At 38.7% G+C, this 14,069-nt stretch overlaps 1 protein-coding gene and 1 non-coding gene across 2 annotated transcripts in view; both read left to right on the top strand.

Annotated features, from left to right (window-relative positions):
• The window catches only part of LOC139693871 (uncharacterized), a 79,610-nt gene that overhangs the window by 49,338 nt on the left and 16,203 nt on the right, over positions 1-14,069 (top strand). Inside the window, exon 2 of the mRNA XM_071592184.1 lies at positions 2,767-2,829. The gene's annotated coding sequence lies outside the window, so the exon portion shown is untranslated. The remainder of the gene's footprint in view (positions 1-2,766; positions 2,830-14,069) is intronic.
• TRNAS-GGA (transfer RNA serine (anticodon GGA)) lies at positions 12,551-12,623 on the top strand. The gene has a single exon. It is a non-coding gene; the product is annotated as a tRNA-Ser (tRNA).

The raw sequence follows: 14,069 nt of genomic DNA, 5'->3' as shown, positions 1-14,069 counted from the left end.
TACTTATCTGAGGATTTTAAGGGCATATTACAGGCCCCGACTTACTAAGGTAGATCAGATCACCAACGTAAAATCCGGGAGATTTATCGTAGAACGGATAGATTTAAAATATCATTTTTTCCTCAGACCATTAGAGATCAAATTAGATATGGCAGCAACGCGTGGGAGACAATTGGCAGTGCATACATTTCTCTATATCTTTCATGTTATTCTTTTTATTTGATAGACAAATTATTTTAACAGTTTTACTGCGTGATTTGCATATTCGTATCCTGTTTTTTAATATTTTTGATTGAAGTACTTTCTTTCGTGTGATTAAAATGTATATGATCAAACTAATATTTGTGTAGAGATTAAATGATTTGGTTTCGCATATGGTTTTATTATATTTTACGGGTGGCGACCCCCTGCCACAAACCCCCGCGGCGGCTTGCGGGATATTCTGTAGATGCAAATCCTTCGGCTTTTTCTTAATTTCAAGATGAGATGATTAAGCACCATCGCGATAAAACGGTAGGATATTTAGTAGGTAAAGCTAGGATATAGCTGATACTTATGTATTTTGACAACCCTAATATCCAAGGTACCAGGTGTCTGAATACCCACAATTCCATCATCATCATATTAGTACCCTTTTCCTTCGCAATGGCCCCTACAGATACTTTTCCATTTCGTTTTATCGTACTCTTATGTGGGGACAGGCTTTAAGTACCCCAGGCTGCGATTCCATTAACGGACCTCACAATCGTAGTAGAGCTGAACACTTTCCCACGCATTTCTGTTAGTGTGCTCGTAAACCTGCACTTCCTTTGCGAGCCAGACCACAAAAGGAAGCAAGCAAATGAATAATATCCACTCCCCTCGATGAAAAAGAAATTGGGTCGTTTGGTTTAGGATAAAAAGTCTGTAAAACATTCGGCTTAATATCTTTCTGCGATACATGATTGTGCGTGATGTGGGAAATTTACTGTTCTAGCACTTCCTATAGGTCATTCTGAATTCCGAACAACCTTGTTCAACTTCCCATCCTTATGTTTACTTTCCATTGAATAGGTGAAAACATATTGAATTCATTTAGAGATGTCCTGCAATTGTACAATAAATTCGGGAATTAATCATAATGAAAGGGAACTTAATTTCTACTCAGGTGTGATTTCTCGGCAGAATTATGCTGTAAATGTTCCCTTCCACTGACCTTTTGCGAATTGAATATCTAAGCAACAGTACATAACGATTTTTGCAAGTGGTTTGACATTTGTGTAACACCTTTTATTCCTACTGAACAGTCAGTATTAGAAATGTTAATATCATTTAGAGTAAATTCTCATTTCACTTGTATGAATAATATGCACATTTAATGTATATTGCACAAGTAATACTAGTGCTTAAGTTATACGTGTAGTTGTTGAGCAATACAAAGTGCAGTCTGTCTAAATAAAAGATAAATAAGTTTCTCGGTTATGGGTCCATTAATAGATGGGCTTTTGTATTCATTATTTTAATAGCGCTTCACTTATTTCCCCTAAATCAGTTTTCTGGTTGCCATTTTCACTCTATCGATGAACGGCTGCATTCCATTTCGGATTATATTTTTATTTAGATTCCTCAAAATGAGGTATCTAAATACCTGGTCAAGGCTTCCGAGGGAATGTACAAAAACCTGTTGTGTGGATCCATAATGAAATATATGCATTGCTTAATTTTGAAAAAGCGCATTTACATTGCTAATTATATTGAAAAATAGGTGTATAGTATTTTCAGCCAATCAAAATAAACTGCATGTTCAAATTGCTTGTTTCTACGAGGCATATTCGAAAAGTAAGGGCCGTTTCCTCATATTCACATTTTTTGGCAGGTCAGAAAAAGTTGTTCGCATGTAATGTTGATTGTTTCCCGAGGCCACTGAAGTTAGTATTTTGATTCAGTGGCCAATTATATTCCTGTCGGTGAATGCAAACAGCAATGTCTGCGCAAATTGTTGCTCCCGCCAGTTACGAGATGCGTGCTGTCTGATCGACGTTTGACAATTAGTGCCGTGATTAACGTCCTTTAGTTGGACGCACCACTAAGTACATGATTTTTACGGGAGAGCATGTAAATCAATCACAAATTGTGTGAAAAGTGTGCAACGATAATGATTACCGACCAACACAAAGAGCAAAGAATGTTGAGTGGACGAGCATTTTCGAATGCCATCCTACAGTTCCGACCTTGCGCCTGGCGACTATTTCCTCTTCTTGCACTTGGCTTCTTGGCTAAACAATGGCTTGGTGGACGACGTGAAAGTCAAGACTTCCGTCGTCAAGTGTTTAGACTCCCAGTGGGCGAACATCTATGCTGAGGGATTTAATAAGCTGGTGCAGCGATACTAAAAGTGCTTACAGCGATTATGTAGAAAAGTTAAGTAGGTGTGTGGGAAACTAAAGCCAATAACAAATTCTTTTTATCACTATAATATTTTATTATGGCCTAACGGCCCTTACTTTTCGAATATGCCTCGAATGCCGAAATTCCGAATTTGTATTTATCATGTTTGCGATAGCTTCACAAACTAATTTTATTTCTGTTATATTTTCACATGATGCGATTTTTTTAAATTTATTTTCTCACGTGAGTGTATTATAATCACTTGAAAACCACTTTGAAAAATATTTGCTGACAGTCAACTAATGTTTGATTCAATTTGTAAGAACGGCGCAGTGTTTATGCGTATTTGATGTTTGCGGTTTTTTTGTTGCTGACCCATGTCTGTCATTTGGATTTCAGGGACCGGAGGAGGTGTAGCATGGTTGATTGAGCGGGCAATTTGTCGAGTGCAAGGTTTCTCAGGTAAGAGACTCGGTGCAATTCTATCCTATTTGGGGTTTATTGATCAAAACTTATTTTAGAAGTTAAAAACATATATATATATATATATATATATATATATATATATATATATATATATATATATATATATATATATATATGTTTATATAAACATATATATATATATATATATATATATATAGACCTGAGGGAAATGTATATCTGCTGTGTTTTATTTCATTATCATTAGGTATTTTCACATTTCAATAGCTTTTTCAACGAGATAACAGGTCCGTCTTCCTAAACATTTTCCTGCGTTTGCATTATTTATTAGAGTTTTCAGGTCATAACTTCGTTTCTTATTAATTGGATTAGTCTATTCATGCACTTGACATTAAGGTTCTCATTAGTCTGAATAAATATTTATAATCATAAGGGAGGAGTTGAGTGAGAAATAAATAAGCATACTGTCATTTCAATTTAATATAAATGATTACCAAATGATTATGTTCATTTCACCAGAAACATTCTTCATAATCTAAAAGTTTAGGAAAATGTGGGAGGAAGATTTTTTTACGGACTGATTCGTAGCATTTAAGAGGGAGGAATTCGACCGGAAGGCTTCCTCAGATCGGTGTTCATTTCTACTCCAAAAAAGAGAGACGCAGCGATATGCGACGGCTACAGAATGATAATAAGTCTGATTTCGCACGCAGATAAAGTGGTTATCGGGATTATCAACAAGAGAATGGAGAGCAGGGCAAATAATTACTTACGAGACGATCGGTTTGGGTCCAGGAAAGGGAGAGGCACCCGTGATGTCATTGCAGTAATGAACTCACTAATATCGGGGAGCATAGAATATGATCAGGATGTATATGTCTGTCTCGTAGATTTCTAAAAGTCGTTTGATAGAGTAAATTGGTTAGAATTGATGAATGTGCGAATTGAAGAAAATAGGAGTAGACTGGAGGGATATGAGACTTAACCGCAATCTGAATGTTTCAGATAGCTCAGGTGTGAGTAGCGGGTGGAGATCCCGGTATTACTAGGAAGGGTGTCCACACCTGTGATATTCTAGGTATAATCGTGTGTGGGGAAATGGTTAAAGGGGCATGGGAAGTACTAGTGATAGGAATGAAATTCGGCGAAGAATTGATTAAATCATTTAGGTTTGCGGGTTTGCGGATGATCAAGCTTTAGTTTGTCAGCCAGGCAAGGTCTCAAACTTTGCCGAGTGGATTGAAAATATTGCGATAGGTATGGGTTGAGAATATATGTAAATAAAACAGAGCTAGGTGGTTTTATAGAAAGAAAAAAGCTTGGCTAAATGTTAAAATATGAAGACAAAAACTAGAGTAGGTGGGACAGTTTATGTACTTATCTTTGAAGTGTTGGACCAAAATGAAACTGTTGATGACAGGGACTTTGAGTAAGGATGTTAAGAATAACCTCGTCAAAACCTTAATATGGGGCGTAATGCGTTTCCACGCCGTACTGCGTGGAAACGCAGTACGGCGTGGAAAAATGGTCGCTAAAGCAGGATGTTAGGCGTAAATTGGAGGCTTTTGAAATGTGGGTGTGGAGGAGGATGGAGAAGATGAGGTGGACAAAAAGGAAAACAAACGAGGAAGTGCTAGGTATGTTTTGGCGGAAGGGGAGGGGTTTGTTGGTAGAACCCAAAAGAGGCAGGACAGATGGATGCAGAGCGTTCTGATTGGCGATGGGATGTTGAAGACTGGTCGGGAGAACGTTTGGCAAACGAGGAAAGGGAAAGAAAGGGATTGGGGTGTGGAACGGAGTAAAGAGATGAAGGAAGTATGCAGGATTGGAGAGGGGCTGACTTAAGAGACTTTCCATAAGGCTGGATGTTGGATTGTTTTGTTAGTAGAGGCATGGAAATTCTTACTGCATCGTTTGACGGCTTGGTAGCTTGTGTTCATCAAAAACCCACCTTAACCGATAGATGACCTATATTATAATTAAAGCAGGCTTCTAATAAAAGTGCAGGTTGTAGTTCTACCAATGATAAATATCAACCAACTATACCTATGTCATCACTTCCTCTGCAAGCAGCGTTTATACTATATGAACGGCGTAGCCAACTTTCGCAGCAATCAAGAAGCCAAAAATTATGTCCATAAATTTATCAACTGCAGGACTAACAATGAGTGATATTTTCGGTAACTATTTCCAAAAAAGAATAGTTTTGGAATTCATTTCTTCAATTTGTTTCTTTATTATTTTTTTCATTTTTTCAAAAATATTTCCAATCGAGTCATATGGAGTATCTTGAGCTTCATTACAGCCAAAAGAACGAAGTTTTTTTCTCCACATTTTTATGTTCCATAGTGCATTGAATATTTCTTCGGGCTTACTGTGCATATTAGAGGTGATATATATGCACAGTTCTTCAATTTCACGAGCAGACATCGAATGTCTTTTGGTATGTTTGCACGCCTATATCCTACTACTATAGTATAATTATACGTAGTATATTTGATGTTTTATTTCTATTATTTTTATGGGTAGATAAATCGACATTTATATGGGCATGGGAATTTGTTTTCTCAAGATTTTAAAATTCGTTGCTAATATTTGCTTCGTTTTGCCGATGTAATGCTAACTGTTCTTAAAGAGAAAGACCGAGGTCCTAGACTTAGCGAAACCTGATCTAATCCAGGGTTCTTTGTCAAACACTTTCCAAGGAACTCGTCTTCACTTGCCCTACGATCCCCTTAACCTTCGAGGTCTCTCGTCCAGGGTGGTATTTGTTGTTTCTGACACTGTGGCGCTGTCTTACCACTTCCCTGCTGTCAACCTATCAATTCTGTAGTCCCTATTTCTTAATATTTTCCGACAGGGCATGTTCTATTCCTGTAGCATTAAAGTAGTTCTATCTTTTTTTCTTAAACTCGAATATTATTACCCGATTATTTTTTGTCATTCTTACAATAATTCATTTAATTGAACTCATTTTGAATGCTTAAACTCTTATCGATTAACTTATAGATATCACTCAGCCCACTTCCTACGATGGAATGCGAAGTCAAAAGTAGGCATGACAGTTCGCGCAGTTGGTTACGCGTGTTGAAACAATGCAAATGTAAATTAAACTCACCAGTGCACTTTTACCGTGCATACAATTTACATGGGGATCGAGATGGTGCGGTGGCTATCGTACTGGCTTCCCTCCCCTAAATACTACTACAATTTACATTCTCGTGGAACAATATCGGTTATTATTCATCAATTATTCAATCGGCGAAGTGCTGCGAACTGTTAGCGTGAACTTATTGGAGGAAATTTATCTTCATTATAAAATAAGCATGACCATTTCAATAAATAAAAGAAGTTATTAAATAGGTAAATTAAAGAAGTTATGGTAAAGTGGTAGCTGATGAGGTCAAATTCCGTTGGTCTGTGACGGCTCACGGTTACAAAGCTCTATTTTGGAAAGAGCTGATTTAACGGTAAAAAAACATAAATATCAATAAGCGACATACGTGGAATATTGTCACCATTTTATCTGCTATCGATTTCCTGTTTCGTACCTGCGTTAATGGTAACCAATGCATTTTTCCCGAGTTAGCATAATGGCCTGGAATCGGATTGAAGATTGATGTGGGGACTAGTGTCTCATTCTAGGCTCCTAAAATCTCCCCTGAAGTTTCCAGGATGTTAAAGTGTGACTCGTGTTGAGAACAAATGCGGCTAAACCGTCGAGCGGGGGGGAGGGGGAAATCCCATCTGTGGGCGCATGTCTAATGGCGCATTTCGCCAGGAGTGGGCCGACGCCAGCAACTAATTTCACTCCACCTTTTTTTCCCTTACCAATTACTTGTCTTCCTTCCCACCCTAATTACTACCCCTTTCATCTCTAATTCCTACCTTATTCTAATTCATCACCTATGACGCAAATGACCTCAGCAGTCGCGCGCTTCTCACGATAAATAATAATTAATATCACGAAAACTTTCTCCAATCCGTGGGCACAAAAATGAACTAATGAAAAGAACTGTAAAATAAAACCGGTCCTGCAGGTCTCTTCAGCGTGATGTCACGTTCATTTGCTTGAGTCTGACGCTATTGGTCGATCCATGACACCGGATGAGGAAGGAATTGAAAATGATGTAATTAATGGACGGCAACCACAGGCATGACCCTCTGTTTTTTGTTATTTTCTCTTTCTAGAAATCGTATGGATCTGCTAGATAGCCTATAGTCTCCCTCAAATTCCCTTTTCTTAGTGCCTGTCCTATAATACTTCTAAAAGTAAGGTACGCTTTCATTTAATGTAGATATCTTTCGCATGAGTGAGTAGCCTGGAGTTGAAAAGTAGTTAATGTATAAAGATACGTTTCACTTAACCATGAGGTTACTACCTTGTTTAGGTAATAAGTGAACTTGAAATTTATCCTCCTTTTCTTATAACTTGTCTGAGTCATTGTTATTAATTTAATTTTCATCCTAAGCGACGGTCACTATTTTATTGCTCCAGACCTCTTCCCCGAGACCTGCCGTATGTACTCACTACTCGTCACTCCGTCCTACAGTTACGCCCTTTTGATTTCAATATGCTGACATTTTATGTCTGACATCTCCCACTGCCGTAAAAATATATTAATTCATCGAAAATATAGTGAAATCGATTTTTTAACTTAGAAACAAATCATGTCATCAGACGTACCTTCGGGTGGATAACTGTGGTTTTCATTATAATTTCCCTCCAATTTACCGGCATATTACGTTGTAAATGTTTTTATCGGGGATTATAAAATCTCTTTTTTAATTATTTGCCGGAGTCGAGCGTTGCATCGCGAGGAGGAAATTTGGGGAAAATAATATCTTTCAAGTACCTCGGAAGGGGCTTAAACAGAGATTGAAAGAATTCTACGGGGATCGAGTGCGGAATAACTCAAGAACTTAAATTCAACAAACATTCCCAAAGAATAGTCGGTCTCGAACGAGGGGGAGCGCGCGCGTGTGTGTGTGTGGAGAGAGCGGATTATAGATATTCTTGGAAAAGCATATCGGAGAAGAATAGAAGCTTTCGAAGCATAGCTACCGACCCGGATGCTGCATAGCAAATGGGCAGATGAAATGAATAACAAGCAAGTATTCAAAGAATGGAGAAGGAAAATACCATAAGACGGAAGAGTGGAATTCAGAGGATTAGGCACACCTTGAGACGCCTTGGAAGTATAAGGAAGGAAGAAAGGAAAATATAAGCGGAGGAGGTTCCTCGTTGATGACCGAGGGACATGTATTGATTAAACAAATAGCTATCCGGCTAGAGAAAAAGCATTTGGCGACGAAGAAGTGAGTACCGTATTCTGATTGAAAGAGTAATTAATAAATTGAAATTTCTTATATGTTTAGTATAATTAAATGGAATCTCTAAGAAAAACATTGTGGAAACCTTAGATTTCCTTATATTCTCCGAAAAGATGACAACTAGTACTAGCTGTATTCTAGTTCATGTGTGAAAGCTAGAAGTAGCTCACCAATGAAAATGAGTAGCAATAGTAGTAGTATTGCTACTCATAGTAGTAGCATGTATGATGATACTATATCAAATACAAGTTATTGCGTCTCTATCTTGTGGCGCAACCTGCTCCATTATGAGCCGCCATGTGGGGAGACTAGTGATACTATATTACAAAATGTCCTTTGGAATATGTGTAGAACTCATTTGTTAAATCCTTTCCTTGGCTTCTAAATCGTAAAGCCTGAACTGATTTTCTTTATGCGGCACCCCCCCCCCCCCCCACGAACTTCCGGCTGAAATCTCACTTTTTCAACAAATATCGAATGTGCTCTAACTAAAACTGGCACCTTTCGCTAGTCAAAATGAATAAAACTCATAAGTTATGGGAGATTCTTTGGTAATCGTAATCTTCGAGATGCCGCCGGTCAATGCCGCTGTCATCTAAGCCATTTAGGTAATATTGGGGAATTAGAATCTTAAGGAGATTCAATTGTTTCAGGCTCAACTTTGTGGAAGTTCATGTGCTTTAAATGAAGAACACAAAGTTTTTTTCTGCAGTATTTTATTTTCGTACTGCTGGTTTCAACGCGTAGCCGTCATCATCACGTACCTGATGATGACGGCTAACCGTTGACACCAGTAGTACGAAAATAAAGAACTGCAGAAAAATACATTGTGTTCTTCATTTAATTAACTGAAGGAGATGGTTGAGGATGGCGAGAACCCGGGGGCAATACAAGACCCTCCCCCAACAAGAGGACGGAGTCGTCATCATTGTCTATCCTCGTTGTAATTTTATTCTCCTCTTTATTCAATATTGATGTCTTCCATGCAATTTCAGAATACCTTCATATTGAATCTAGTTACGAACTTGGAAATGAATTTGGTCACGAATCCGAAGGTAGCCCAAGGGCCAATATCGATATCGATATCGATAATCGGATCATAATCGGAAACAGTGTAGTGTAGATGCGCCTTGATTTAGAGCCCGGTTTCTCGGAATCAAGCACTGTTATTCACCCTGAAAATTGTGTATGAGAAGAAACTCTTGGAATCGAGGGAATGTGCGGAATATCTCCTGCTATTCCTTGTGTCTGAATAAAACATTTCATATTCTATTATTGCTATAATACTGCTATTTTAAAATAATTAAATTCATATTTTTTAATTTAATTCAGTGGTAAAATTGTTTGATTAATTTGATCATTAAAGAAAACGATTCACATTGTAAGTAAGCAAAGACAGCCGTATAATACCTAGAAGCCCGACGAGGACCCCTCTTATCATTTGCACTGAACTTCGCTTAAAAAATGCCGAACCTCTGCATAATATGCGGAAATGCATCGCAGATTTAATCCCATTTTGGGTTCAAAACACAGCATTCCCTTTTCTCAATGCATGCTCCATTTACTCAGGATCGCGGTGATGACTGACCAACTGTTGATAAATGTCTTTCGGAGCACGCAAATAAAATCGTGGAAACAATTTACAACCCCATCAAAAATTTCGGGATCATTTTCAGCTGCCTCGCCCATATGCCCACCCACCCCTTCTTCCTCTTCCGCCTTTCCTCAGCCTCCCATGTCCAACACTTCTCACCCTTCCCGTCCCACCCCACACTGCTTTTCCTGCGCAGAGGAGCGACGAACTTTCCTTCTCCATAACGGAACACTCTTCCGTTATGTTCCAATGGAAAGGGAATAGGAAGGGGTTGGGTGGGGGGGAGGGGTGAGGACGGCTGAGGGGCGCCTGGCCGTTCCCCTGGATGCGGTGACGAAAGGCGCGGCACGTGTTCAGCCCTTCGGCGCGCGACGTCGCCGCGCCCCTCCGCCCTCTCCCCCTCCGCCGCAGCCTTTTTCCGCACCTTGTCACGCTCGCACGTGCAGGACGGCTTCTTGCGCCGTCTCTGGCCTTTCAAAGCGCCCCCGGGAAGTGCGAGCGCAGTCGACCGCATGCCTACGCGAGACGACCGATGCGAGGGACGGGGCCTACCTCCGCGAGACCGAGAGGAATTTCTCGGGGGTCGGACTGGTGCGGTGGATAGTGTCCGGGCATCCCACGTCCCGGGGGCCCAAGGTTCGGGCCCCCGCACTGGTGGGTTTAACGGTGGCATTCATTTCCGTCATGGTGTTGATCGTTTTTATTGGCGTTGTACACCATCCGTAGTTCATAAATAAGCAGATTCAAATGACTGGCAGAGTAACTGTACAATAAATTCTGCGAAGCGTGGGGGCGTTGGTCTGGAGGTAATTAAGTTATAGGAACAAATGGTAGGATATAACTTCTTGAAAAGCAGATGTAGTCAAAGGTTGCAATAAAAAGTAAGATTGTTCACTGTAAGAGAATGTCCACATCCGCGATCCTTTATGCTCGTAGAATCAATAAAGATAGCTTTTTAGAAAACTGATATGTTCATAAAATTTAGGCTACTCTTCACAAATTTTCCATGTCCATAATTTATAACTACTTTGCATTTTCATTACTGAAAATTTACAGATATTTTTAATAAGCTTCAGTTTACATGCTTCGGTCTCACAGCAAGAAATGCAGCAATGCCTATGTGCGAGAAATTTTTGTTCCACTCCGGAGAAAAAATTAATGACATTCATCTGCTCATTTTCTTGAGTTATTCTTATTCGTAAAACTTATATTTTTATGATTGTAACTTACTTAGCGTTATGGGAACTAATTTTATACATTGGGATACGTCCATATTTCTGATTCGAAAAATATTCTCCGAAGAAATTTGAACGACTTGAAATCGACAGAAAACCAATTAAACGACTCAGCTTCGTTTTTATTGAGCACATTATTCTTCCTCCGCTTCAACATGACCCATAGCGACAGACATCTTTGCATACGTTCGCTTTGCAACCGGAACCATCGCCGAATCTAATTGCATTTCAGCTCCATTCCTTAGGGCACATGCCTAGGGAAAAATTGAAAGACTTGACATACATGTGATCCTCCGGAATCGCAGATTGACCCTCGATATTTCAAACCAATAATTTGGCCACTGCATACAAATAAAAGTAAATTCTGTTGAAGCGAACCAAAGAATGAACTGTCATCTAACCAGATGAATTGAGAGTTGGGTACGATTTTACTTTTCAAATTCAATGGCTTTGACCCTTTACTTCAATCGCGGCAAACGCAAAATCTCACTGTCCAATTACGAAAAACCCGACTCTTCCATCATATCTTTTCGGTTTCTCACTTCGTATAGTTAATTTCATGGCATTAATTCATTGCACATTCGAGTTAAGATTGATACGATAGATCTTGGATAACATATCAGTTTCCATAAAAATTAATCTATATTTACATTTTACCCCGGAAGCCCCCACGAGGACATGTGGCAGGGAAATTGTTGTTAGATCATAAAGGCTAATTGGTAATTTTATAGCATTTCGGTATCAATTTATTTTCGGGAGTATTCCAGAGGATCACATGCAATTTATGTATTCCCCTGTATACATATTTACGTATCCCTTATGTGCATTCCGTGTGTTGCATGGTACTTTTGTACATATATACGAACTGTGTACATATACTCGGACTTCTACATACATGTATCTTATATATATATATATATATATATATATATATATATATATATATATATATATATATATATATATATACATACTATAAGTGATATAAATGAAAATTCTAACGACGATCGTCCCTCAAATTTGTCTTGCATTTTAATTTTAGTTTCCATTTCAGCCGAGCATTCAGTCCACTTATTATGTTTCTCTTTGTGCTCTTCATTTTTAACCTTTCCGAGTACCCCACCCCTAATTTCCACCAGTCACTCTCATCTTTGAAAATGGTGAAGAGGCTGAGCAAGTATTGAATTAAGAGGAAGGTACTGCATTATGGGCGAGGCGAAAGGGAGATGGCGCATGCCAAAGTAACTAACGGGTACACGGATGGAAGACGCCTTGGGAGTCCATATGCAATCGAGGAGGCGACGAGCTGCTAAGTAGCGTTGCTCAGATGCCTTACGTTCCACTCGCGTGACTTTAAAATATTCTTTTTGGATACTTACATGAGTGATTTGCTGAATTTTCTCCCGTGATACTGTTATCCTGTTTATCAAATTTATTTACGCCTGCCGATATTAATGGTTAGCTAACAACTGACTTATTATGGACGAACCTGCCTTTCAATTGATTTAGTGATTGTTTTGAAATGATTTTAAATAAGCCCGCCATGTGGATATTAATCATTAAAAAAAATTAGGACGCCTCGGTAGCTTAATTGGTTAAAGCACTCGACCGGATATTGAGGGATCTGGGTTCGAATCCCAGTCAAGGCGAATGATTTTTACACTCTGAAATTGTTGCATTAAAAAAAATGTTAACAAAATTACGACAGCAAAATAAAATCTAATTTTTCTCCCGTTTACTTTCTCTTTTTTCTCGCAATTTTGCTGAGGATAATGCAGAGATCATAATGATGTTCCTAATCAACGTGTATTAATAATTATTACGCTGCTAATATCAATTTCATGTACGCGACCAAAGTGGAATCACATGATGAATCGCAATTACTTTTCTCAGCGTTAATTTACCTTTCGCAATTCCTTATCTTACATTTTCTCTTCCATCTATTAATTTTGCCGTTATTACTTACAAACTAATTACAATGTGGTAGAACTTAAGTGCCTCGTGGAATCTTCTAAATACAAGAATTTTTCTTTTCGAAAATGTCTAAAATTTAAGCCTTTGCCTTCTTGTTGCTCTAAATTTTGAATAATAGCCTTTGATTGCAGTCTTGCTCTCAAAGGTACAATCTAGACTGATTGCAGAACTCCCCATCAACTACGAAATATGTTGACGCGCAGAAGGCACTATCAAAACTTATATTTATTATTACATCATGTCAATTGGACAAGCTACAAACGAACGCTTATTCTAATTGAAAACCTAATATGCACCTCTCCTAGCTTGGTTGCTTGGTCTACATTCCTTCTCCGGCGATTCTAGTCTATGATAGAGCGAGCTGTATAATTCCCGTCGTGCGCGACCGCGATTGTCCACTCCCGCGGATTCCACTCATCCTTCGGGCATGGAGGATTGTGAATGGATTAATTAAGTTAACTATTCCTTCGAGCGAGAAATGACTTTGCAAGTGAGATATCTGCTATGTAATTCAATAAGGGATATAAATAAATAAGTTTCACAAGATGGTGTCCCCATAGCATAGGGATAATAATGATATTCCTAATCTATTATTACTTTTTACCCTGCTAATATTTAATTGTTTGCATGCATGCGGCCTCAGAGGAACCATGCGACGAATAAAAATTACTTAACTCAAACTGGATATCAGCAGTTTTGGTAAAGTAATCAGGTAAAGCAATCTCATTCATCGACTCCGTCTTTGTCGTAGAAATGTTTCGTCTAATTCATCGCTTTCTGTGCTCGCGTAATAATATTTCCATGACGGTTGAGCAGTCATGCTAAGTCATTATTTTCCCAGCTTATTAAAATTTTGCCGGTCCTAATTCCTCCTGGAATGCTAAGTCGACTCGTCATCGTGATTTTCGAATGGACATATACAATTTGTGGAGGAGAGCGAACTCAGGGGTGCGTTGAAACCCATTTCCATTGCACTTAGTTTTTATTCAAATTCACTTTCATTGCTTAATCAGATGTACAATGCTTTCAAATGTCACCGTTTGAGGAAGTTTTTAATTTGGTATTCCTAGTGTTAAATTACCTAAAACTACTTATTAGTTCTAGTAGTAGGCTTCAGGACG

This window comes from Hetaerina americana, unplaced genomic scaffold (genome assembly GCF_022747635.1).
Source record: "Hetaerina americana unplaced genomic scaffold, ioHetAmer1.1.p SCAF_5, whole genome shotgun sequence".
In the NCBI taxonomy this organism is placed as follows: domain Eukaryota; kingdom Metazoa; phylum Arthropoda; class Insecta; order Odonata; family Calopterygidae; genus Hetaerina; species Hetaerina americana.
The sequence above is the reverse complement of the archived record's forward strand: the minus strand, read 5'-3'. Positions and strand labels throughout refer to the sequence as shown.